Here is a 27989-nt window from a genome sequence, read left to right as displayed (position 1 = left end):
AAGCGCAGCAGTTTAACGACTGCTGTCGTCGTCTTGAATCTTAGTTGTTCCAATAAGCCTTAATGACAGGCGAATATCAAGTTGCAGCCTACAGACGACGCCTGAGATTATTTGTCAAGCAAAACCATTATAGAAATTTCACGATTGCATACAATTAAATAGTTTTCATCTTGCGCTATTATTCATAATTTTTCTTTATTGAGTCAGTGATTAAAGTTTCAATTTTGTTCTACTGTGGCCTCCCTGGCAGTTGCGTCACCAGACAAAAATGATATTTGTAAGTATGGAGTTCTGACTGCGAAACGGAGAAACAAGAGAAGTCATAGATGGATGCATTGTGTTCTTTTTTTCCCTCCTCATTGAGCATTCAGCATGACTGAGAAAAACGAGCCAAAGAATGTTACTTTGCATTCGGCCGAGCTTTCAGTGGCTTCCTTCGGAGGCCTGCTCGAAATTTTATGCGGCGACTGGAGCATATAATCTGAAATGCTTATTGATTTTTGTTTTCTGCATTGATTTCATACTTTTGATGACCAAGACCAGCAGTCTTGCTTGAGGAGTTGTGAATTTGCAGAAATGTCGCAGTTGTTTTTTTTTTTGCAGAAAACTTTCTTCATAGAACTTATTCATACTAGTCTTTACAGCGCATTTGCATTGCTTTTGGTGTTTTCTTCAAAGAGGGTGCATTTGTTTTAAATTGCCCTGCAGAAAATGTTAGCCCAGCAGAAAGGAAAATATTTGGCACCTTGCGTAAAATTCCACGGAATCATCAGTGCATAAATCGCATCCTTATTTTTCCTATGACGAAAAAATCTTTATTTGATGAAGCTTGAGAAGCAAATTGACTGTTCTCATTCACTAATTGCATGAAACGTTCAGTGCCACACCGTTTTCTCTGTATCAGCATCTAAATAAGTACAGTAAAAACGGAGTGCAGCACGGGCAATTCGCTTGCATGACTCGAACAGTTGATATAGAATGAGTTCTCATCCAATTGTGATCATGTGTGAAAAGTGAAAAAGCATGTTTTAAGCATTCTGGGTAACCGTATATGCAATGGTAATTCCGCCCAGATTTCTTGCCCAAATACTACTACATCACAGAGCTTAGTGCTCCAATGACGTGCCTCGCCACAACACCTATTTTCGCTGTTGCGTAGCAGTTCTAATTGTCCAGAGCTCACAGAAATGCCTAGGGGCCAGAAAGGTGCGCAGCCGCACCAATGAGAACACATCCACACATGCGACGTGCATTCTGCTGTGGCATTTGGTTGGAGACGCAATAGTTCCCGGCGCCTGGTGGTACTTCTACAGTCAGCCAAATTTCATTTCATTTATTTCATTTATTTCTTCCTTAAAGACCCGAGGGCATTCCATAAGGAGGGGGTTACAAGTTGTTTTGTGTAAATGCACTCATGATGAATTGTCATCATGAGTGTTGTCATCATGAATAACTGTCATCATCCATCGAACGCCAACTATCACCACTTGACTTTGAAGGATGATTTTAACGCATAGACGGCCACTAATTACAGCCCCGGACGATGAGTGGAAGAGGTCACGTGACACATATGCCACGGATTGACGCCTACTCGTAGGTGTGACTGCGTGCGCTTGTCAGGTAGGAAGTTGCACTTTGAGTCGCCTGGAGGGCGGCGATTCCATGCGTCAAAGCGCCCAGCATAAACATGCTTTAGGAATTCCAAAAACTCTTCAGTGTATTGCTGCATGCCTTCTTCTATTTCGTGTGTAGAGTGAGTCATTGTGTTGTAGGGTAAAAGAGTACCTGTTTAGAATATGTCTGACCAGCTCACAAGTGAGCAAGAATTCCTAGTTGCTGGCATCTGCCATTGGAGAAGCTAGGGTATAAAGGGGGCTATGGATGCAAGGGTCGGGCGCTGGGCAGAAAAACTACGCCTTCAGGCTCAGCCCGATAATGAAGCTGCGAGTTCTTTTTGTAGAAAATCACTCAGAATCTCGCCGTACAAATGCATGGCCGAGCGATGAGCATTAAAGGCTAGATGAACCTAATTGATATCGTACTTCTGTACCCATTTGTGTCCTTTCCCTGCAGCTGCTACGTTCCCGCATCTTTAGTTCAATGAATCGTGCTTTTGTAGGGACAAATATTTTTATCTTCGGATATGACTTGCAAATATTAGGCGTTTACTACGACTACTATTATTACGGGGACGCCATCATGGTCTGTCTATAGGGCAGTTGAGAAAGAATGGAAATAACGAACTTAATTATATGGATAGGATGCGCTGAGCCAACGAGTGAAAAAAAAATCTTTGAAACTGTCGAAATAAACAGACCACACTATAAACCATGATGGTGTACATACAGCATGAGTATCATTTGAAGTATTGACACTTTTATCTTATCTGGGTTTTGTTCTGTTAATTTTTTCGTGATCGTCCTCCAGTCTACGCGCAAATTAGTCTGACAGCTGTCACAGCTATCGATTCAGCGTTGAATCTGTATACCGCAGATTACTGACGTGTAGCCAGTTTTGTATGCGCGATTCAATGTCTCGAAACGACACACGTATGGGATTGCCTCAGTGGAGGGTTCCTAAATATTTTAAACCATCTGGGCTTCTTTAAAGGGGCTCTTATATTGCTGGGCACGCTGCTGTTTATTACATATCGCCTGGATCGAAACGCGGCAGCCTACGCCAGGATTCGATACCGCAATTTTAGGATCAGCAGCCAAGCATTATAACCATAGAGATAACGCGAAGACTGAGGACACGGGGAAGCTTCTCTGGTTCGCCAACTTCCACTAGCCTTTTTTTCCAGAAATTCTGATCTGACTTTGGAGAGGTGCACACGTAATATGCAGATTAAGGTTTTGAAACCGAGTTGTTGATGTAGCATGATGTCGTTAACCGTGCTTGTTCACAATGAGCCCGCAACAACGTGACCTGGAGGACGGTGACAAGGCCTTGTAATCTATTTTCGGCCCCTCTCAAGAAGGGTGCTGTTTCGCCACCTTTGTATTGAGGGCAGGTTGGTGACTGCTGCGTCACGTACTAGCCTAATTTATTTGGCACGGAAAACGGATCCCTAGAAAGTTGCAGTTTGCACGCCACCAAAATGAATCTGGTATGCCGTCTTTCTTGTGGTTTCGTCGGGATTGGTTATGTTCATATTTATCATAAAGTAAAGCAGTACATCACATCTTTCAGAAACAAGTACGTGAACAGAAACATACGCTACAGTCTGCGAGTCACTTCTTTTATTTCCAGTCGTGCCCGACAAACTACAGCACCCAACACATTGATAACCAAATTTCTGCAGTTTGCAATGTGCATCCTTCCATAATTGACGAAGCTGTAACTTGTAAAACCACTTGTCATTTCAAAAAGAAAATGAAGATTTTTTTATGCGTACGACTGTCCCATCAAATACTTGTGATATGTAGTGTTTACAGTGATAGCCTCACTCCTGTCAAATTTTCTATTGTGTTGCGAACTGTAGCGTTACTGGTCTTTTTCTTTTCTCTTTGTAATCCCATGTGCCTTCATTAACTTTCAACTACTCTGAAAATTAAACTAAAGAACTTCTTGAGTTTTAATGAATGTAACCACCCTTCTGCCTTTGATGTGTGACCCGGGGTGAGGCCTCGTCAGGAAGAATGCCAGTAGCTTCTTCCTTTTGTCTCATCTCGTGGGCATGTACTGTGCACACAAGTTCATGTCTGAATAAAATGATTGATTGATTGATTGATTGATTGATTGATTGATTGATTGATTGATTGATTGATTGATTGATTGATTGATTGAATTGTCGACTTCAGAATATGACCACCGAGTCCCTTATAGGAAGTTTTTGCAGGTATATATTTAGCATCCGGCGCCTTGATAACGTAGTTTTCTCGGGTGATAAAAAGCACGACGCGTTTCTGCGTAGTCTCTCGCAGCCTTTTAGCGCTAAATGGTGAAAAGCAACAAGCGTTCCGGGTTTTCGTTCACAGAAAGCAATTGCCGGGAATGTCCAATATGTTTAGGAGAAGCCTTTGTTGTGGAGTTGGTTTGTATTAACTAAGCAATACGTCCGCCCCAGCGCACCCGCACGGCTACAACGGACAGCTATAGATTTCACAGAAACTATAGTTGAAGAAAAATTTGTCCTTGTGTCGAAATCAAACCCAGAGCTACCACTCATCCGAAGCCGCAAGGAATAAGCTAAGCAGGATGGCTAGCCGGTGGCAGGACGATACCGAACTATCACCAAATTGGAAGGGGAAGGTGCTAGTTTAATGTTTAGTGGCGTGCCCCAAGGGCCCCACTTTCTCAACTAATACCTTCCCTCTTCGAGAGGATGGTCAATTATATCCCGCTCTACCATCTTCTTGCTGGCCTTCCTGGTTAGCTTAGTTGGTAGAGTGACTGCCATGAAATGGCGATTGTACCTTGTCAGAGAAATGTATGTTTAACTACAAAGTTTCTGTGAAAAGTAAATAGCTTTACTTTGCAGCCTTATTTCGGCGCTTCAGTGGATGTTAATGGGTAATTATTCCCCTATATTAAAGTTGGATATATGTCAACTGCTCAGCTATGGCTTTTGTTTTAACGATATAAATGAAAAGATTTACGTACTTTCAGGGAAAAAAGTAACTGACCCCACTGCCTCCATGTTCCGAATCGCGCCACATTGCATTGGGCGCTACCTGGCAATGCAGTGTGCGGGACGATGCACCAGGAGTGCATTGTCAGGTGACGCCGCTGTGCTGAGTGACACGGTTCGGAACTTTTCGATCAGTTACTTTTTCCTCGTATAGTACCTATGGAAGTACGCACTATACTCTTTTTGAGGAGCACGTGACTTCCCTGTAGGTTCTCTGCCAACAGTGATACTCTCTTGACTAGCTTCTGAATTCCAACGTAGACGAATGAGGGCGGCTACTTACGTCACCGGCAGCTCATTGTGTTGATGATTTTTTCGTAACCGAATCGCGTGTTATCTTTATGCTTTTTTATGTTAGGAAATATCTAAACAAATGATGGCTTGACGTTCTGGCTGCAAGGTGCGGATGATGCGAAAGCTCCTCCTTCATTCTGAGCGGAAATTATTTTGAAATAGCTGTAGGGAATAGGCAGTATTTCACAGCTCCTTTGATGAGATATAAATTTCTAGTGCGAAAACAAAAGTAGTTGATGCCTCGAAAAATACGTTTATGCAACCCAGAATGAAAATGCCCGCTGAAGGCCGAAAAAAAGCCCATATAAGAGACGCAATAAACTGAGGAACTGCTGCTCTGTTTTATAGAAATTTAAATAAATTCAAAGTAACAATACCTTCGATGGAAGACTAGAGGCAGTAATAAGACCTCATTCTACATTTTTTCTCTAAGTGAGGTGAAGAACAGCGGCAGTACTGTATTGCCACTCGGCGGCGAGAACGCGCATTCGGAGACAGACCATACAAAAGTTAATGTAAAAGTCAGGGCTGTATGGTGAAAAATACATCCACCAACAATTTATTTTCAATCCAGTGTTTCGAGACCAACTCATCTCTTTTTCAGGGGTGACTGAAATACGAGCCAGCAGGAGCAGGGAGAGGCATTCACTTTCGCCCGGTCGAGTCATGGCGCATCCGGATCGCAAAGGCAACAGTGAGTAGGCCTCTGGGAACGCTCCCCTCCGCGTACGCTAATGGACTTCGCCAAGTGCTAACAAAGGAAAAGTGGAGGGCGCTCCCTGCTGCTGCTGGTTCGCATTTAAGTCATCCTTAAAGAAGGCATCGAGTTGGTCTGGAAACGTTGCGTAGAAAATAAAGGATTAGTTGGTGCCACTTTTTCTCAACTTTTGGCTCAGGAAACCCAACCAGGCGGACTTCCGTCGAAGATGCCCCCGTTCAAAGGCTGTATACGCTAAAAAATGTGAGACAGGGTACAGTGCCGACCACGGTTGGTTTATGTTCTCTCTTCATGCGGTGCAGTAGAACATGGCGCCATCATCCATAGCGCTGGTATCAGGCAGTCGTGACGTCACTTGCATGCGCTTGACTAGTGGCCTCCGCCCCATATCTTCAACTGGATATGCGAATTACTATAGAAGACGGCGCGACAGACGAACAGAAAGGGGACACTCAAAACAACAGGACCGGCACCCGTCCTCTCGTTCTGTGTGCCTCTTTCCTATTCGTCTGCTGTGCCGTCTTCTTTTGTTATTCTCATGTACCAACTGACCCATATAATAGTTCTACTGGATATGCCTTGGCTCTTGGTAGACTTAGCAGCCGACGCATTGCGATATGAAAAACTTCGCTCCTAGCAGATTGCACTTAAAAAAAAAAACTAAGATCAGGGTGCTGTGCTGTGCTGAACAGTGTGTCAGGTTGGCAGAGCTTGTTCTGTACAAACATCTTATTAATTGCTGTTTTTTTTTTGTCACAATAACAGAAAACTGACATGACATGGAATATTTGAGATGTACCTCGTGTTATGAAATGTTGTTTGCGGGGAGGGGAGAATTTGATATTCTTTTCTAAAAAGACATACAGACTATTGATATTTGTACAGTGTGCTTACAAAGGAATACGCAGGGCGCTCTGGGAATAAAGAGAGCCATTATAATGAAAAGCTTCATGATGGCAGCTTCGAACCGATAAAACCATTGGAGATAAAAGGATAGTGCTAGAATGGTAACGCCACTTCGGCGTAAGTAGGTGAATATTTGCTGTACGTGACAGTTCTTTGTTCCGGTAGTTGGGAAAGCGAGAGAGCTCGAACAGCGCGTCACCACCTTAGTTTTTTTCTCGCCTGTCGCGGTCCCACTCTTTCACGAACTGAAGTTTCTGCCCCGTAGCAACATCACAGATGTGACGTTCGGGGTACAATGGTTCGCTTTGCTGATCAATCGAAGGAACGGCTTTATTGCTCGACGCACCTTGCTTTTAACCCCTTGGAGAATCGGCTCTCGCACAAAAAGGGGTTTCTTGCATTTCCGCTAACTTTCACTGCGTGAAAGAGGGATACCTACTTTACTGCTTCAGCAGGCTTCTTTTCAGGGCCGCATGAAGTAATGAAGTCGGGCAAAAAGGCCATGCAAATCTCCTTTTCACAGCTCATGCCGTTTAACCTCCTTCGATAACTTAGCGCATTTTTCTGGAGTACTGTGTTCTTATATAAACAGAAATGTCTAAGAAGCATGCAGCGTTGCGTTTTTTTGTGTGTGCTAACAACAAAACCAGGCGCGGCTGTAGCTAAAACGTGCTTCAGAGCGCTCTCGGCGTCTACTCTTAGGAAAATTAGAACAGAATTTTTGAACTCCCATTAGTTCGAAGCGCACAGCTGCGTCCTGCCTAACGGCTCGTCAGCTGTCATTCTCTATGCAAATGGAAGTCCGCGCATTTGAACTCCATCGAAATTAGAAACCTTTCTAGAATGATAAAAGTTCGATAGGAACCGATTCGCAACGTGAGGCTGTTACGCAGTCGTTTCCAAAGTTACAGTCAAAACCAAGAAAAGCGTTTTCGCGGAACTCTGCTTCGCAGCTTGTCGAAGAGAATTATTTCAACAACTTTTTCTCATTGCAAGCGCTCAGATAGTATGAAAAGTGCCAAGATGCTACCGTCTTGTGTTAATGAAAACAAGCGCTTTGAATTCATTAGAGTTTGACAGGAATGTAGAAATTCTGTGGTCTAAAAGCTAGCGTCCATAAATAAAATCCACCTTCGCATACCGGCACATGCTGCCTGCTATAAGCTGGAATACAAATTATGCGATATCTAAGAGTACTACTGACTCTATGCATGTGCGCCACTGCACAAGCCTTTTCACCTCTTGCTATTAGCACAAAGGACAGCTTTGTTTTATAGGTAGTTAAATGCCAAGAATTACTGAAAACTATTAATTAAATAATTATAATTGATTACAAAATCAAATACTTATCCATAATTAATTAATTATTTTATTAATTAATTTCTCTAACTTCATAAGACATAAAGCGAAGAAAGCTCATCACATGTGAACCCGGTAACACAGTTTAGCGTCTTACCTACAATGCTGTCTTGTTCTTTCAATGCAACAACGGATAGAATAAAATTCCCATCTGTCATGCTTGTCATGCCTTTTTCTTTTTCAAGCTTTTACAAAGTTGGACTTCGAGTTTGACATATGAAATTCTATTTTTTCCTGTTCAGATTTCGTTAGTCCCTTTTTAAAGCACCGCCTTTCTTTCTTAAGCAAAGGTAAGGCATATCCGTGCAGAGGAAAAATGCATGATGATAAAATGTCTCTCTAGACTATTTCGAAGATTGTTCTGAAGAGCTCTGGAAATTTCGGCCAGGGGCTCTTTAACGTGCACTGATATCGTACAGTAGACGGGATTCTGGAATTTCGCCTCAACTTAAATTCGACCGCCGCGGCCAGGATCGAAACCGCGTCTTTCGAATCAGCAGCCGAGTGCCATAACCACTGAGCCACACAGGCTGCCAATTTTTCTTATAGTGGGTATTTCAGGCAAGCGGAGCTTCAAAATATTAATTGGTAATTTTTATCTTCCTGTAGTTCTCATACTAGTCTCCGGAGTTTTAAGTCGTCTTCAGCCCCTCTGGGCGTAGTCATGCCTGCTATAATTGCGAAATACGCCAGCATAAAAATTGAGGGGTACGGTTCTCAATATATTGGATTAAGCACACGCGGTAGGCGAATCACCTTCGGAGAACCTCGCATAAAAGCACTGAAGATGTCTCAGTTATTTGTATTCGAAACTTACCTACTCTGCGTCACTTTGGAGCGTCGTACACTCACTGCAACGGTCTGTTCATGATGTGAAGGATGATGGTATCAGAGGAAGTGCCAAATAGCAGAATAAAGCACCCACAGCGCACTTTTCTGGTAACGTGTTTAGTTTGAAGATCTGTTTGGAAACTTTTGTTAGCGAACGCAGTCAAATATGCGCCACGACTTTTTTGCTAAGTTTTTTGCAGCCGATATTTTTTGGAAAGTAGAAAGAGAATATACTTCAATTTGTCGCAACTCATGTATCACCAAGTGTATGAATTGGCGTTGCACTGGTTGGGTAATTTCTATTTTACTTTCTGGCTCTCTAATCTAAAGAAAAGTTTAAAATTTCAGGCTGGACATGACGTACAGAAGAGAACAGTCCAGAAATCGCGCCCCTTTCTTGCTCAATAAACATCCCAGCAACGTATTCGTACGCCTACGTCTGCATACCTATCAAAAATGATAATCTGCTATGAAACACTTTTATTTTGAAATGAAGCGCGACCAAAAATTCGCGCGGAGAGCCTCACGAAAAAGCAATGCAGACATCTCAGTTCTTTATATTGAAACTTACTCCTGTATCGCTCGCCATACCATATACCCCAATGCTGTGACCCCTGTTCGTCATGGAGCAAGCATTCACGGATCAAAGTTTAATGTCGTTGCCACGAGAGAAATCGTCCAGAAAGGAAACAGTTACGTATTTTTGCGATAGTTCTATCTCCTGTTCCCCCCTTTCTTGTTTCTCACTCCCAGTTTATTTTTCTTTGTTTGTTTCCAAGAGCCCACTAAACTAGGCCGTTCCATAAAATGTCAGTTTCCTTGCTGCCTGATCGGCCAACGTATTTTGCAAGTTTCCCGACCCAAGCCGGCATTACACTGAACAACAAAATTTCAACGCCTCGCTGCCTCTGCTGAGCTGGACTTTTGTGAAGAATGGCGCGCTTGGCAGGGGGCAGGCAATACACGATCTGGCGGTAAAACCTGGGATCTAGTTCAGTTATTGTAAAACGCTGGTAAACATGTTAAGCCTTTATTACGGCTCACTGACCTTGCTCGTGCTACTTCGCCTCTGGCTTTTGGTGCAGCCTGCTAGTGCCCTGCACGATATGTGTGATTGCTGTGCTGAGCGTGAGTGTACAATTTCCTGTACCGCGAACATGATATGTTAGTATTCATCTCTGAATCCTTCATATAGCATTTTCCAGGAAGTCTTACGCACACCTGTCGGTGCTTCAGTATCTGTGAATTTTAGGTTCCGAATGAGTGCTGAGATTTGAGATCGCAGCAACAGCATACAAGTGGGGGTTAGTGAATTATTTCAGAGCACTCAAATGTGCACTTGACAGCAAAACACTCGATTATTAACAAAATATTATGCGCTTTTAAGGCAAAAATTTGACGTGTAGTGAAAACCGAGTCGCAAATGCAATGTTCGGAAACGTAGTTTTAGGCAAGAGGCCTATAACGGTGTCCCCACTCTTGTGGTAGTGCAAGAACAGTGCAAGAAGGTAGTGCAAGAACAGCCGACCACATGACTTTCCTATGCGCACGAACTAGGCGCCCAGATTCGCAATAACTGTGATCGAATGTCGGAAATGGTTTCAGAGGTAAAGAAATTTTTTGTGGAATTTGCTATGTCCAAGACACAACGAGGGTGGCTGGATGGCAAACCAGGGTTGGCTCAATGAGCATTTGATTCTCTGTGTGCCCTTGCACAGTTTCGTGAGAGTTCTTGCAATAACTTTACGTTAGTTTCATTCATTACAATGATCCGTATTAGATGTGCACTTGAAATGAGCGCCCGTGCCCTTTCAAGAAGTTGGATCCCTGAAAGGCTGTAGTGGGGACAGTGATTTAAAAGGCCACTGCATGTACGTGATCATGATTAGTCGCCCTCAGCCACTTGCACCGCTGACGTCGGCACTGCTTAGGCTCCTGTGCGTTGCAGTTTGTTTATATTCTGCGCTTTGATGCTCTGTTGCGTGTCGAGACCAACCGCTTGTACTCGTTGACAGCAACGCTGACAAACCGAAAGAAAAATGTAGATTGCAGTTGTAGAGAACATTAGAAACTTCTTCCATCCAAGAAAGCGCTCAGCGAGCACCTATACTTAATGAGCCAGAAAACACAAATCAGTTTATTGCTTAGTTTATTTTTACTTCGTGCATTGTCCTTCCAAAATTACGGACGAGGTAGCTCCCCCGAGGTACCGTAACTCGTGCGCTGATTGCTTGCCGATGTTTTCTTCATATATGCTCAACTACTGTTGCTGGAGGAAAAAAAAGGCGACGAATAAAAACAGATATTGTTTAAAAGTGCCTGTACTTTATAAACTTAGACTGCATGATATTAAAAAATAACTCACAAACCACCACAGCTAGAGCCCCACACGGAAGGAGATGACTGAGCAAGAAGAATTACCCCCAGGAATGATTACGACATGCACGCGATAAGTCGCAGAAGCTCCGGTTTTGGTGCCATCGTCTAAGCCATCCTATATCCTGCTTAGCGAGTGATGTGACCCTGAGGCCTTTACATCGTGCTCCGGAAGTACTTCCTGCTGCAGGGTTGCTTCATCCGGCTTACCCTGCTTGCTTCCAGTGGCGCGTATCCGTGCGCTAATGTCATTCTTCACGCCGTGGCGGAGGTGCCATTTTGAAACAGCGTTCGGAAAAGTAGGTTATTACTGATTTTCACCAAGCTCACTGATTTTTTTACAGCTTTTGCGGCAGTGGTGATGTAGGTAATTGTTGACGATATTACTTTTGCCCTGAAGATTGCTGTGATCTAGAAAAGAAGTGTTTGATCTGCACACATCGTAGCTGAAAACGACAGGCTGGATATTGGCGTTTTCTCTGGCGCACTCAGTGAACATTATTTCATAAAATTTCTTTCCAAAGATGTAATGAGCGGAAGTAGATATTGGCCAGTAGCGGAAGATTACCGCGTTTTAATCACAGAGACCCATCTCATAACAAAATGGAGCTTTTATATGCTAGAAAATATCATACGTAAGGCTCAATAGAAACGTAACCACCTTCAGGCGTGTCCGCATGTTAACAGCGGCAACACCGAAACAGCTTCTTTTGACCTGACGTCACGAGTCCGAGTCCAGTAGAGGGAATGGTGTCCAATGCAATTTCCTGAGGCAAAAAATGCCTTAACATAGCTATGAAAAAACCTTGCAATTGATTTTTACCATTTCCGAAAATTGAGTCCTGTTTTCGTCACTGCCGTTTTAAGAAATAAATGCAGTTATTCCTAACACTTCGCGTTGTAGTCAGTGGGCAAAAGACAGTGGCTCCGTTCACTGCCACACGACCAACGCTTGCACTTTCGACTCGTTTCCTTGTAGTTGTCCACTAGAGAAGCACTGGCCTGGCTGCAGCGCATTCTGCGTCACTACAGTCACGTCCAGAGGATAGGGGGCGGCGTCTTGGCGAGTTAAGGGGTGGTCAAGGTCGCCACGTAGTAAGAGGGCTTCAGGCGCTGAGTATGAACAGTCTGGCGCCCGCGGCATAGGAGTTCGGTGTAGGACGTGAGAGGCTGTAGACGTTTGCTTGATCACACATTGGGGTACTCGATACTTGGCGAGCAGCTTATGGGACAGGTGCGGAGGCGTAGAAAGAATCCACAACCAAACAAGGTAGGAAAGCCTTCAATTTCCCACCAGTCTGATGGCGGAAAAGGGACAAGTTTGTTGGCAAGGTTGATGTGGCGACTTGAGCGGTAGGGCGAGGCGGCGTCACAGCTTGTTTCGTACCTTGACAAGAAGGGGTACACACGGGGGGATCTGGGTGGTAAGGAATAATGACATCAAGGATTGGCAATGGACCATATCCATGCAGGAGGAAGAAAGGCGAAAATTAGTTTTGGTCTGCGCGGTCGTGTTTTAGGTGAAAGTAGGTAATGCAAGAACAATGTCCGAACTAAAATGTGTGGTGGGATGCTATATATGGAAATTATGTCTGCAAACGTACGATTGAAGCAGTCAGTGATCCCGTGAGTTTGCGGGTGGTAGATAGTGGTGGTGCAGTGGAGAAAGTCCGAACCAAGGAGCGCTTCAACACCTTCTGACAAATAGGCTGTGCTAATATATTGTTTTCTGCACCTAATATTAAGAAGAAAGCACTTTCAGACCAAGCGCTCAAGCCCCCCTCCCTTCCGTCCCCCTCGAGCTTTTGTACGACCTCACGATAGAGAACTTATTCCTCCGGTGAATGCGAGATGGCGTAACCGGTGCCAATCCTGCTAAAGCTTGCGAAGTTTGTTCGCTGCTGCTTCGGACGATGAAGATTTCTAAATAATCTAACAAATTTCTAACAAAAGTGACAGCCAGTGCCCTCTATGTGTAAAATTTGAGAGGAAACAAGCATGAGGTTAGCCCGAGAAAATTTTACTTTCTCTGAGCGACGCAAAAAGTCAGTAGATGGGGATCCCGAATGGCAACCTGTGAAGTTTGTAAGCAGAGAAAAACCCTGATGAAGTCTGCGCATGGATCTCTGTGCCGCTTAGGTATTCATGTCGCCGAGGCTTAGAGAGGACAAAATGGCTTCGAATGATGAAATGTTGAAGAGGCTGCAGGCAGCAAGGAAAAGAGGAACAGAGCGAAAAGAGCTGCAACTGGGGCTAGTTGGAATAACATTCTTGAAGGTATTGGTGAGCGCAATGAAGATACGGAAAAGGGACGAACACACAGGACGAAGCGCTTTCTAACAACTGTTTAATCTCTGAAGAAACATGACAATATACACATACTGACGTCATATCATACACAGAAGAGGGAGCAGCGCACGCGCTGACAAGAAAAGGAAAAAAAGGAAAGAAGGAAAAAAAGAAAAAGGAAAGATTTTTTCCTGCTTCTTTCTCCTGTTTCCCCGTTTTCCTTCTTTTCTCCTTTTTCTTCTTTTTTCCTTTTTTTATATTTTCCCTTTTCTTGTCAGCGCGTGCGCTCCTACCTCTTCTGTGTATGATATGACGTCAATATGTCTATATAGTCATGTTTCTTCAGAGATTAAAAAGTTGTTAGAAAGCGCTTCGTCTTGTGTGTTCGTCCGTTTTCCGTATTTTGATTGCGCTCACCAATACCTCCAAGACTGAACAGAGCGTCGGCGTGATTGCACCCGAACCTGCAGATATCATGGATGCCAAATTCTTAGAGGCGGAGAACAGAACGACGAAGACGTCCGGAAGGATCCTTGAGAGAAGAGAACCAACACAACTGAAGGTGATCTCTCAGGACATCGAATGGCCGGCTTGACAAGTAGGGGCAGATTTTGTGAAGCGTCCAGGCAATGGCCCTACACTCTTTTTCTATTATGGTATAGTTAATCTCGGTCTTCACGAGAGTCCTGCTTGCGTACGCCGCAACCTATTCCTGAAATCTGGCTTTATGTTTAGCGACTACACCCCAGAGTCTCGGCAACACTAGAGTATGTTTTCACCTCAGTAGGTGCACTAGAGTAAAAAATTGCGCTATACAGGCGCACATATCCGACGTTTTCATAATGTTCTGATTCCCCTAACGCATTCCAATGAGCAGTCAAAGAGCCCGGTACTGGCGCTGAAGAAATTTTTCAAGGGTGCCGCCATGAAGCTGAAAGTCATGGAGACGCGAAGAAAAAGGTAGGAAGGCCTACAAAACTGCGAAGTTGCTTCACCATCTTCGGTTCCCAGAACGCTGCGACGTTGCGAAATTTGGCCGTGGCAGGCAGAACACCATCCTTTAAAACAAAATGGCCTAAGATTGTCCGTTCTTGCGCCGCAAAGCAACACTTCTTAAATTGAGCCCAAGGCCAACATCAGAGAGGCACTTTAGAACTGCTTCTGGGGAGATGAGGTGAGTTGAAAAGTCAGGGCAAAAGTTTGCAATGTAATCTAAGTCGCACAGGCAGGTTTTCTACTTCGAGACCCGTTAAACTGTGTCTATGACACGCTGAAATGCCGCAGGCGCGAGCCCGTGTGAGAGGCCGAATGGAATAGCATAAAATTCATGTCAGCCCTCCGGCGTCACAGTGGGGGTATTAAAGAGGTCAGCGTCAGTCATTGGAAGCTGCCAGTATGCAGAACGTAAATCCAACGATGTAAAGATTTCGGCGCCCTAGAGACAGTAACGAGCATCGTCAAACCTACCGAGCGGGTAAAGGCCCTTGTGGGTGACCTTGTTGAGCCGGCGATTATCGACACAAAAACTAATCGATCCGCAGGAGAACCTAGGCAGGCTATCATGAGTGCGCCTGCAGTAATAGTGAACGTAGCAACAAAGTTCTATCCATCCTTCTGAAACGCAATTCATTCTGCAATTTAAACCGTAGCCTTGCGGGTAAAGGCCCTTCCAGGTGACCTTGTTAAGCCGGCGATAATCGACACAAAAACTAATCGATCCGCAGCAGAACCTAGGCAGGCTATCAGGAGTGTGCCTGCAGCAATAGTGAACGTAGCAACAAAGTTCTATCCATCCTTCTGAAACGCAATCTATTCAGCAATTTATATCGTACCGTTGCTCCGGAAATTACAGCTCGGCCCTGGAAAGTAGCGGCGCTGCGTCGGCTTCGCCCCCCCTCACAGAGCCGTAATCAAGTCCTCTAGGTACAAAATGCGCTTCGCCCAGTAGCAGTACACTATCCGGCATCAGTCGTCTCTACGTATTGGTCGGGGGAATGCGCACGGAGCTGGCACGCAGAGAAAATGCGACATGATAGCCATGGGAACGAGACAGCGTGACAAGGAAACGGGCATCCGCCGTCCTATGTAACGCAATTCTGAAGAGCCACCGCCGTTTGGGCAGTACGAAATGCACTTTTCGGGCCGGTTACACCAGGCTAACGCGTTGGCCGTTCATGACGACGGGCCAGGAGTAATTGGAAGCTCGCGCCGAGATTGCGTGCGCGGCGACGACAGTTTCGAGGAATGGAAGTGGCAGTTTCTCGAGCGGAATAACTTGTGAGAGTTGAGAAATAACTTCACAGGAAAGGGAAAAGCCGACTGCTTCCGGGGGTTGCACGTCGGGCCTGCACCTAGCAATGAAGAATGAAGGTGAACATTCTTGTGCGAAGAGGCTCTTCTTGCTCTTTATAATTTGCTTTGCAGTCTAGGGCCTTTTAAAGGGATACTGAACCAAACTTTTGGAGCTGCTCTTTTACGCGTAAACAAGAGCATCACTACTAAAATTGATAAATGCAATAAGCATTTTAGCGAGAAAAGGCAGATAGCGCATTTTTCGCGATGTATTGCTGTATCGTTGCACCTGGCGGCCGCCTGTGGAAGCTGCGACTAGACGTCACAACACCCACGCGCCCACTGTTCCAGCAGGAGCACGATTACCATCGCTACTCGCGGATTTTGCCTTTTTTGCGTCGGCAGCGTCGGAGGTTGGGAGCCTTATTGCTTGGTCTACCCAAACGGAGTGCGAAATCGCGCTTCGAGTGACGCGACCGGTTGCCTGTCGGACGAGGGTGTCATGACGTCATGCTCTTCACCTCGCGCCGGCCGGGAGGGCTTGGCGCACGCTCTTAAAACATAGGAAATAAGACGATCCGCTCAAAAATATTCGAAGTGACGACTAGATTTCGGTGTAATCACATTCCAAGAATCTATTTTCAGTGTTTTTGTTCAATTTTAAGACTTTTCTTCAGTATCTCTTTAACCTTTTTACCAATCATGAATAACTGAAGTCCGCGGCAGGCAATTAATTTATTATTTTTGCAGGATGGAAAGAAAGATTGTGGCTCTGGTCACCGCCACATAACCCACACTCGCATTCTCGACTACGTCCTCCTCGTTCTCTATAGTAGAGACACCGGTCTGAATGCGACACCGCCTTGTTCACTACAGGGCGTATTATTTTTTGTTGTGGAAGTAAGAGTCAAAGATCGCAGACAGAATTTATTTTATTGGTGGTAGTGGGCCGTTTTAACAAGGCCTGTCGTGTGCGGCTCTTTTCGGGAGAGCAGTAACGAATTATGGCTGCCCATGGACATTTATACTCTGATGTTCAGTGGCGCAGTGAAATCTCGGAAAACGTGGCAAGTGTGCTCGAAAAGAAAAAAAAAATATAGGCTTTGTCACAGCATGACCTTGTCACTAAGAATGCGGGAGCATAGCACGGAATCTGAAGGGAGGGTTTAAGCCATTTAAATTATTTTGCAAATATTCGCAGCACTTCCGAAATAATTAATGAACAGTGTCGATAATCTACGCTTTAAGAGGGTACTTCCGCTTCATATGTACGTGATGTAATGGGCTTTTATCTGATTAAACCTTAGTTACAGCGGAAAAAATCTCAGCTCTCATGCAGTGTACCTTTATTAGGGCCTAAACGACCGAGGTTTCCGGCAGGTATCGTATTGGCGCAGAAACAACAGGGCCAACTGCAGAATACCGCAAACTCTAGTCAGTAACCTGTGGAATACACATATTCAAAGGATAAAATTTGCGTTTCCAGGACTATAGAGGGTGCTGAAGAAGGCTAGTTTTGTTTCCAAAGTCTACAGTGAAGAAATGGGATTCTCATGATCCCAATATATTGATATTCTTTTTACGGCCAAACTTTTGCTGTAGCCGCGGCTCCATGGTGCAGCTGACTTGGTTTACGCCGAGTTATTGGCACTACACGTTAATTTCGAAGCGTATCTTTCGCGCTACTCGTCCTTAAGATGAGAGTGATACTATTTTTTTTATGATATACAGCGGACTTGAAAAGCGGTGTAATGCTGGGACTATCGCCCCGCTGACCCGAAGATACTGAAAGCCGTACGTACAGAAAAGTGGTCGCCATCGCCCCCAAAACGAGTGTTCCCTGTGCTACACCCTCCTTCGTACCAACCTAAATTAAATTTTGGATTGATAGTTTCCAGCATAATGTAGACACTGTGTGGGCACTCCTGTAATCCTCCCTCCCCTAGCAGATTTGAGCCATTTTGCTACAAACCAGTAGCGGACTATATTCCAGAAAATGTGGTACGGCACATTACAGGATGCGATGTTTAATCAGACCACGGGTGTTTAAGGAAAGGATATTTACCTGCCTTTCTTTAGGTTCCCTTTCTTACCCCGTTTGAGTGAAAAGTGACGCACGTGAGACTTATGCTGCACAGGACGCCCATTATACTTATTCTAGCAGAAATTCCTGCTAATAATTGTCGCTTTAAGTGTATGCTGATCCTTTTCTGGTGCCATTTTTACTCTACATCGAAAACAATGATTTTTCCGCCTGATGTATATTTAGGCCTCAAGAAAGACATACGTATTCCTTGTTTTCCCGCAGGAAATACCAGCGAGTAATTTTTTACATCGATGCACAAAATATGCTACAATGTGTTGCAGGGGTTGAAAACAGTAACATGGAAACGGCAGGGTGTGGGAAGTAAACAGCATAGGAATCGTGGAGTCCCCTTTTGTTTCTAAGATGAAAATGACGGACACCTTGCTACTCTGTGTTGGACGGACACCTTGCATTTACTGCTCTCAATATGTGGCATAAAACACACCGTAGTAGCGACATGAAGGATGCTACATTCACCTGGAATGAAGAATCACAGCTCGATGCAGTACTCTAAAACAAGAGCTCGGAATTCGCTTTCTACAGAATTACGTACAACGTGCCTATAGGGTCACACAAATGTTGTCCTGTTGCTAAAAAAGAACGTGTAGGTTTGTATGCAGAGGTTCGTTGCGGTGGATTCATGGCAAATTTATTTACAGTGGCTGATGACAGGCCACGCCTAAACTAATGCGTTAAAGGTTTAAACACTGCGATGAACCTGCCTGCTTCAGAATTATATCAATCCTGTGTAAGCCGTTTTCATGGTGAAAAAGTCATAATGAAGAGCATTGAAACAAAGCATTCGGCACAAATGAACTACAAATGACTAAGGGCAATAATAAAATCGTTTCGCCATGTGTCAAATGATGCGTGATGCGGTCTACGCCGTCTATAGGTAACGGATGGCTACTCAAAGTTGTCCCTTGTTACGTGGTGTCCATTACGAAACAGTCTGAAGAAGCAATAGGAGCAGTCTGACCTGACCTACTTAGATTCGAATGCCTGGTTACCAAGACAACGAACGCCCCGCAAGTCGAGACCCGACATCGTGTCTGTAATAACTGACGTAGCCTTGCTGTCAGCGGATAAGCCAGGCCAGAATATCATGCTGCAAAGAAGAAAAGAACTTTGCAGAACGAACATATGTTGGAATGAGTTATGCTTGGTTGGGATGCTGGGTTATCCAACATTGTTCTCCTTCGGTGCCTTGACGTAGTAGTTTTTGCTTCTATTTTCTCAAATACGCCTCTCATATGGTGCGGCTTTTTTTTTTTGTCGTGCTCGCACGTTGTAACTTTTCTCCAATTATTTAGGCATGCGTGATATTTTTTTTTCCTAAATGAAGAGACAGCTAAGACTCTCTTCTGCAACTGCAACTGCGGCTACGTTTCTGGTTATTGAGTCCCTAAGCGAGCGAAGCTGAACTTAACACCTTGACGTAAACATTCGCATTTTTCCGATAGTTATGCACGTTCAAGAAAAAAAAAATTGTTTATGTGCGCAAATATATTTTTTTCCAGAACTATGACATTTAAGCATTTCTTTTTTGCTACACAATTTCCGCGTAATTTCGTAAACAGAAGCACACCAGAATTACTGTAAATTTGTTGAGTTCAGCTATGTTTTCTTTGTGAAGTTGGAATTATATGAAATATGAACTTTATAAAATTGATATCTTGAGTTTTTACAGCGAAGACGCACTGATTAAAATTTAAAGCCATGGAGTAACGGCAAAGTAACGTGCGATACTTTTTTTCGGTAACGGTAACGTGTTACCTTTTTTGTAACGCGGTAACGCGTTCTTTTTTTTTAGTGTAACGAGTAACGTATTTAGTTACTTTTTTTCGGTAACGCCTACAACACTGGCTGTGGTTTAGCTCTGGTTAAACCTGATAAAGCAGCTAGAGTCTAGCTTCTTTCAGAGACGCAGAACTCGATTCATCGTCATCTGTCGTCGTGGATGAACTGTCATCGGCTAAGCGGGCCCGTCTAGCCGCGTCGTCCTTACATCGCTTATCGAGGCGCTTAGCGCGCTCTTCCTCGGTCTCCTCGGCTCGCCGCCTCCTCTTGCCTTGGTCCCTACGACGAGCTCTAGCTTCCTCCGAGCTGTCCATTTCTACCACAGGCTCCGTATCGTTGTGATATACGAGGGGGTACCCAAAAGAAACCGGACTTATTTTTGTTTGAACTTATTTGTTCACATTTTAAGCACAGACCTTCAATCTCCTTTAAAGTATTCCCCACTTGCAATGATACGCTTGTCGAATCTTTCATTCAATTTTTCAAAACATTGTTTAAATTCATCTTTTGTGATGCTTGACAGTGCCTCCGTCGTTTTTTTCTTCACCTCAGCAACATCAGCGAAACGCTTTCCATTAACCTATTATTTCATTCTAGGAAACAAAGAAAGTAGCACGGGGCAAGGTCGGGAGAGTATGAGGGTTGATGAATAGGGGTCATGCCATTTTTGTTCCAAAATTGTCGTAGAGACAGGGCTGTGTGAGCAGGGGCATTGCCATGATGGAAAAACCAGTCACCCGACCGCCACAAATCTGGCCGCTTCCACCGCACACTGTTGCCCATTCTTTTCAAAACATCCAGGTAGAAAGCCTGGCTAACTGTCTGACCCTGCGGAACAAATTCTCAATAGACGACTCCTCTCACGTCGAAAAAACAAATCAGCATTGTTTTGAGGTTTGGTTTCACCTGACGAGCTTTCTTGAGGCGAGGTGAATTTGAAGCTTTCCATTGGCATGATTGTTGCTTTGATTCAGGATTCGATTCAGGAACACTTGAGTTGTCCCCATAGCACCGTCCTTGTACGTCTTTCTTAATATTTGAAGAGTTTCCATTCAACTTTTTCCGAGCAAAAATCAGAATTTCACTAGCGCACGCTGTTCACGAAAATCAGCCATTGCAAAAACGACATTCACACAAAACAGTCGTCACTCTAAAACTCTGCCTAAACCAGTCTGACCTCCTTCAACGACAGCACTCGGCTTACTGACTCTGGAATGTTCGTTCTATGCTCTCCTAGTGGCAAAACGCGGTACCACAGAAGCTTTGCCGACCAAAAAATTTAGTCCGGTTTCTTTTGGGTACCCCCTCGTATATATATCCGCCGAATCTCTAACGACCCTGCGCGCATGCGCACAACTGACGAAGTGGGCAGACAGAATTTCGATGGAGGCTAAACTCTAGAGGCCCGTGTACTGTGCAATGTCAGTGCGCGTTAAAGAACCCCAGGTGGTCGAATTTTCCGGAGCCCTTCTCAACGACGTCCCTCATAGCCTCAGTCGCTTTGGGACGTTAAATCCTAATAAACCGTAAGCCATTTCTTTGATCCGACAGTTTATTCCTACCTTTATGGCGCGTTTTGGGAGTCCATAGAGTTATGTGAGGCAGTTACTGCGTGTTCCCTTTCCTTAAAAACCAATTTTCAATTTTACGAAGGAATGCCATGGCCCATTCGGCAGCAGCTTTGTCTTCACGCCCCCCACCTGAAGCTCCTGGACGGGGAAATCTCCACCGTGGATGCCATGATCCGAACAGCATTTAAGACAGCACTACACCTACCCCTAAATACCTCAACCGAAAAACTCATTCAACTAGGCCTGCACAATACGATACGGGATCTTATCGAGGCCCACCGACGGGCACAGTACATACGTCTCGCGAGAACCACCACCGGCAGACATATCCTACACACCCTCGATATTTGCCTACAAGCCACGGATCCCACACAGCTCCAGGTCCGCCGCCCCATTCACCGCGAATTACTTATTAAACCTCTCCCCAAAAACATGCACCCCACCTACCACGAATTCCGTCGCAGCCACTCTGACCTCGCGAAGAGGCTGGCGTAGTGTAGCTCTCGCTACAAAAAAAAAAAAAAGCTTCAAGAGGCGCATGATGTACGGTTCGGGTCAAAGACAATGAGCTCCCTGAGGCTACTTCGTGGTTATATTGCAGTGCTTTTGAGCACGTGTTCACGGCTTTCATCGCATGTGGATCAGCCGCATTCTTATAGAGACGATTTAAGAAAGAGGCCTTATAGTGATAGCATGTTCCACGCTGAAGAAGCTCCGGTAGTAGAAGGTAACTAGCAGCCCTCCGATACCTCATTCCTCAAGCACAAAGTGCAACTTTGGCACGAAATGAACTATATACATCGAATCTCTCGGCTACTCCATTACTGATAGTGTTTGTAGATGCACTGTTTTTTCATAGGTTCTTTAGGCGCAATATTGTTTTAAACATATTTTTTTGGTTGCAAGCATTGAACGAAATACGACGCGTGTAGCAGTTGGGTGAGTAATAGGCGCGTTTTGCTCAAACACTGAGAAGTGTGTGTTGCGGGAAGCATCGAAGCGTGCGTTTAATTGATTGATGCAGATTTGTCAAAATAAGGGGCCCTATGAAGACTGGTTGGCAGGGCGACTTTATGTTCTATTCTGACAAACAACGAAAAACACAGAGGTACAAAGACGGAGGTATAGACACAAGTGCTCAATCGCAGCTAAGCATTTACTGGCGTGGGGCTGGATATCAGGGTCCGATATGTATTTATAGACTTTATTGGTACTTTTTAACTCGAGCACATGCACATAATTTTTGATATATTCTCAGTTACGTGTCAGCGCCTTGTACCGAGTGCTTCTATGCATAGCATCCTGTTGGCGGGGTTTTTCAGAACACAGGGGATAAAATGCTTACAAACTTTTAACTTCAGGCGAGTAATCAAAAATAGTGTAGTATTTAGATGAAGTCGAGCGTTTTACAATGCTTTGAATAACAACAAAGAACTCCTTGCATGTCCAACGTTCTGGGACAAAAATTTTGAAAATGAGAAAATTGTAAGTCAGTGCTATGGAAATATTGAAGGTAATGATCCATTCTCCTGATATGCAGGGAAATCTTTCTTTTAAAGTGTTTCCACCGATCGCAATGCCCAGTAAAGACTGCCTTAGAAAATCAATGGGAAACGCTTTTGACGATAGCAAAAGCATTAACAAAAAAAAAATAAAAGACTGCCATCAGATTACCTGCGGATATATCGATTGCAATAATGAAATCTTCATTAGGTGAAAAAATTGCGTTCATAAACCGTCTCCCGCTCAAAAATGCTTTTCTCCAGAGTTTTTGGGTGTGTATTTTCAAGTAATCACAAGCCTCTATCTCGCCTTTCACTGTTAGTTTGGCCAAAAGGAAAATTGGGAGTGGTTTAGCTCTGGTTAAACCTGGAGGATTGCTAAAGCAACGAGGAGAGAGAGAGAGGGGCGATGGAGAGCGCGCGGTAGCAGCGGCGGCCCCGGCACGCTAGCTATGCGCCGCTACTGCGCATGCGCAACTGGCGAGCGCGGCGGCGGCACCTCTGAGTCACCCGCGCAGCGACGGCGTCGGCGCGCCACCTGTGCGCCGTGTGACGTCACTGCTCCTCGCGCATGCGCAGTATGGCCTTGCCTCAGCTCCGCGAAATGGCTCGGCGACTCGCCTAGTGCTGCTTTCGCAACAAAAGAATGCAGCGTTGACGTCGTCAGTCTTGATAAAATACATATGATGCAACAAACATACGTTGTTATTTATTGAAACTGAAAACATGCCTGGAAGTTTCAAGCGAGGAAATGATGACACTTTCTTTTGGTAGCTGCTTGCCACAAATAAAACTAAACGTTAAAAACTGTTCCCGTTTGAACAATGCCGGAGAAAAAATTTAAATTTGATGACTTTAAAGAAAGCGGTCAAAATCATCTACCATAATTTCTTATTTACTAACACGTGCTATCACTTCTGGTAGTACTATATTCGGAATGGCCAGAAAAAAAAAAGCAACAAGCAAAGGCCGACGGTACACAGACGTTAGGCGCTCTGTTTCAAGCACCAACTGCAGAACTTCATACGCACCCAACTTAAGAAAATTAGACGATGGTGGACCACTTGGCTTTGAGATCGTAAAGTATGAACAAGATCAGGCAAATGTTATTTGCGATTCGTCGACGTGACAACGTGGGCTCGAAATATATTATAACCTTATATTGTTCCATTAGCAGGAGCAAGGTGCAAAGAGCATTTGGAAAATTTTGGCTGCGTTAACTGCGTCTTTTAAAAGTACGATATAGCTCCTTTATAACATCTGCACAGCATCTCGACAGTACAGCACTGGACGTTGAGAGTGTTTTTCATTCAAAGGCAGCGTTTAAAACTTCCTTTCAGAGCAGGGCAGTTGGCACAAATGGGGCCAGAACGCCACTGCAAAAGAAATAGTTGGGCCGGTGTCAATAAGGCGTTAAGTGTTTGTGAAAGGACGGTCATTCTGGACTGAACAGAAGCCGTCGCCCTGTCAACTCTCTTCACCGCATTCCTTCACTTCCGTCCCGAAGTGTCACGCGGTCGTTGTCCCAAATTGGGGACGAGCTCGCCTCGGTCACCCAGGCGCAGAAAATACTGAGCTCTTGATTGAAGCTCCTAAGTCGAATAATCTTCTCCTCCTCTTCGTCGTGGAGCTTCACATTAAAGGGCAACTGCAGCACTTTTTAAAGAATTTCGCGATATTCAAGGATTCAAATCTATATAGGCTTTAGGTAAAGCCTGCCTTGTGTTTTTACACTAGCATTAAAAATAGTGACGTAATCGATGATTGAATTTTGCGCTTCTCCTTAATGCACCGGAGGTGTGCAAAAAAACTCAGCGTGACGTCACGGAAGGTATGATTTCAAATTAGTGCTGTCGTCAGCCACACCCTGCCCTGACTCGTTAGAAGCTGCCAAACAACTCTCGGTAGGGTTTGCCTTCGGTGGCATTGTTTTTTTTTCCCTTCAAAGCAGGCGTTTGTGCATTGGAAATGTACCTATACCTTCGATGAAGTCGCCATGCATCCCCCCACTTGGCGTTGTGCGCTGCGGAGGAGCTTGAAGGGCGTCCAGATTTTAATCAGCGATTACTTCACTATTTCAAGTGCTAGCCCAGAAATACTTCGCATGCTTTACCTGCAAGTTTCACACATTCGACCCTCTTAAGCTCGTTTATTTCTAAAACCTATGCATTTTCCCTTTAAACATACAAAACAATCCTGGACAGGAACAAGTATCTCATCTGTCGGCTGCCGGTAACGACCACTGTGTAACTCAATAGATGTTTTCACATGAAGTGTGCGAAAACAACAAAGTTAGATGAGATGCTGCTCCAACCTGCTCACAGGGATGGCCTGCTCATCAAGTTTAATCCCTTTTTCCGACGCGCCGCAAAGTCTGACTTTTAAAATAGTTCCGTCGCTCGCGCAGAGTTCTTCTAAGGGCGACAGTGAATTAGTGGCTTTTACCGCTCATAAGAAGCCACGCGGTGATTTCTAATATTCACGGCATTGAGATACATAGTCAAACCACAGAAACTAATGCTGTTTTTACAAAATTTTTGGCCTTGCCTGAAGCTAAGAAGGTGAATTAAAGACTTCTTTTTTTTATCGAAGTCATTATTCCTTTTAAACGGCAGTAGTGAAATGAAATGCCGTTTCATTAACGTGCGGATACATAGTTTCGGTAAGCAAATATATTTTTTCTTCATTTGCGCAAAGAGAGAGAATTGAAATTCAGAAAATTACTGCACTTTTACTAGATGTACTTGTACCGAGAATATATCTGAAAAAAACAAGTAGTGTAGTGATGGTTTCGATAATTTTCGCTTTTTCAAGTAGCCTATGCATATCCTAAAGTCAAATGAAAAAAAAAAGTAAAAACTTGTGCCTGCGATGAAAAGAAAAAAATGCCGTTCTATTAATTGAGTCTGAAATCAGGACCGCGTTTAATTTAAGCCCGATTTTCCCTCAACAGAAGCATTATTACAGAAATAAATTTCAGCAAAAAAAAAAACGAAGAACCGCGCCATTCTTTTAATTAGAAACAGAGTCTCCCTCGTCTTTGTAATTGAAATTTTAACACTGTTCGTTTAGTAAAAGGCGGAAGTTGTCACAGCTCCGTGCTACGATTAATTAAGGCCGCTCATTAAAAATGCAGTACTGGAAAAAAGCACTTTGCTGCTTGCCGAAATAAGGTTACATGCTTTTAGTCTGCTGCCTGCCTAAATCGAATATGTCTGGCTCTTTCGCGGGCTTTACAAAGAAGACTCGCTGAGAGTGCGCCCAAATTCTATTCAGGGGAATGGTCAAGCTCAGTTCGGGTGAGGTTATTTAAGAACTTGAAGCGGCACAACGTCAAGTAGAAATGATAACTAGATTATTCGCAAAGGCTAAACTCACATTTGTTTGTCGTTAGCCTTCACTTCTCAACGAAATTAACAAGCACTGAAGATACAAGGATACTGCCTTACGCGCCAGCTCCGTTATTATCTAATTCACTGAATTAAGGCTTTTTTTTTTGCATTGACCATTCAGTTCTAGAAGAGTAGTCCTCTTGTGCAAGATGCTTTGAACGGCTTTGTTGGCGTTACTGGTTAGGAAGCTTCTTTTTATCAGTAGTGTAGCATTTGTTGCCCCCCTTCCCCCCTCGCATGTCAAGAGAAAAGGATGACTACGCTCACTGTTTTACGGCGCCATCCAGCAGTCGGTGGTCGCTGGGCAGCCAAAAAGCGTTTATCCAGACTTTCTGTGATTGAAAATGTCCCGAAGCCTACCAGGAACTACCTTTGTCGAAGCAAGTGAGCATTAGTAAGCAAGCAATGCTTACAGCTTCCATTCTCGGCAAGCTCAGCCTAGCCTCACCCCAATCTTATAACGAAGACCATAGAGCCAAACCACTCAGTAACAGCGTAAACGTTGTTGTCACAGTGCTAGCGAACAGAATAAAAAAAACACTCACCATAATAACGGTCCCCAGCGGTATTCCAACGAATCCCCCCAAAGGTAGAAATAAGTTTCGTTTTCCGGTAATTTAGAAAACTAGGCATCGTCGCAGCCCGTACCTCTGAATTTACTAGCTGGTAGCCTCTCGAGGTGTGTGTAGTAAACGGTCACCTGCTGTTTTCTGTCTTTTTTTATTTCTGTGGTTCCAACGGATCGTTGTCAAGCTGACGCCATGGACGGGCAATTCAACCGGTAGGGGGAATAGGTTGGAGAGGACGTCTTTCTCGACATCGAATGTTAGAAGGTGGCCATACACGTCGCTAAAGTCGAGGAAGACCAGTACAACGCGTCAAGCACAAAATGTAGCGACGGACTCTGAGCTCCCTGTCTAACACGCAAAACATAGCGCCTTGATGTGGCAGCCTGTCGTATATAGAAGGAAACTACCAAGGAAAGTAAACATGCCTGAAGCTCCGGAAAGCGCCTGGTCGTGGGTGCCCCACACACCGCGAGTGCAGCCAGGGATACAATGCGGGTTTGAACGGGCTTATGTTCAGCCGCACTTATAGACCTGGCCAGTGACTGAGTGCCGTTACTAGCTCCTCTGAATTCAATAACGTTCTGCGCGTTTTTAACAATATATATCATACTTACAAGTGTTCTCGGTGACGCGCTAGAAATTTTCTCGGGCGGGCCTTTTAAAGTGAAATCATTTGATGGCTCATCGGCAAAGAAACCAAGGTGTCGGCGCTGACCAGCAGCAGGGGTCACAAAAATTTCCAGATGACGCCACGCGGTATCAAAGAGCAAAAAATGGCAGTGGCTTAGCTCAGCTATGCAAGTATATACGTAGCGAAAGTAGCTTCATATACTGACATTTCGGTAGCGACACGCCGTCGCTGTCGTTCAGCACCTTGGCGGCGTCTCTTCCCGAGACGTTCCTCTGGTTCTTCCGGTTTCTCGGCCGCCCGCTTGGCCTTTCTCGCCTCGTTTTCACGCTGTCGGCCGGGCCTTGTACCATGCGACTACTTCTGGATCGGAGGACTCAATTTCACGCAGTCTGTACTGCTGCCGTGACGAGTATGGCCGCTCTCCTTCTTCCATGGTGCGCGTCTGAGGAGCGAGTGCGTCGTTTCCGGCTTATATCAGAGCTACGCGATGCGGCTCTGCGCGTGCGCAATGCGCAATGCGTATTACAGCGCAGCGGCTTCGGCGCCATGGTTGCCATGTCACTGGTTGCCATGGTAACGGCGCATGCGTAGTAGTGACCTTTGACAAGCACCGCGAAATGCGCTTCTGCTAGCCGAGTGTAGCTTTCGCAGAAAAATAATTTGCGGGGAGTTGAACCAAAGACTTTCAGGCTGCGTGGCGAAAAGGGAGCCCATAGGCCACAAAACCGCTTTTCTTTAGA

This window comes from Amblyomma mixtum, chromosome 7 (genome assembly GCF_055824585.1).
Source record: "Amblyomma mixtum isolate Tamu chromosome 7, ASM5582458v1, whole genome shotgun sequence".
In the NCBI taxonomy this organism is placed as follows: Eukaryota; Metazoa; Arthropoda; class Arachnida; order Ixodida; family Ixodidae; genus Amblyomma; species Amblyomma mixtum.
Note: the sequence above shows the minus strand (reverse complement) of the source record.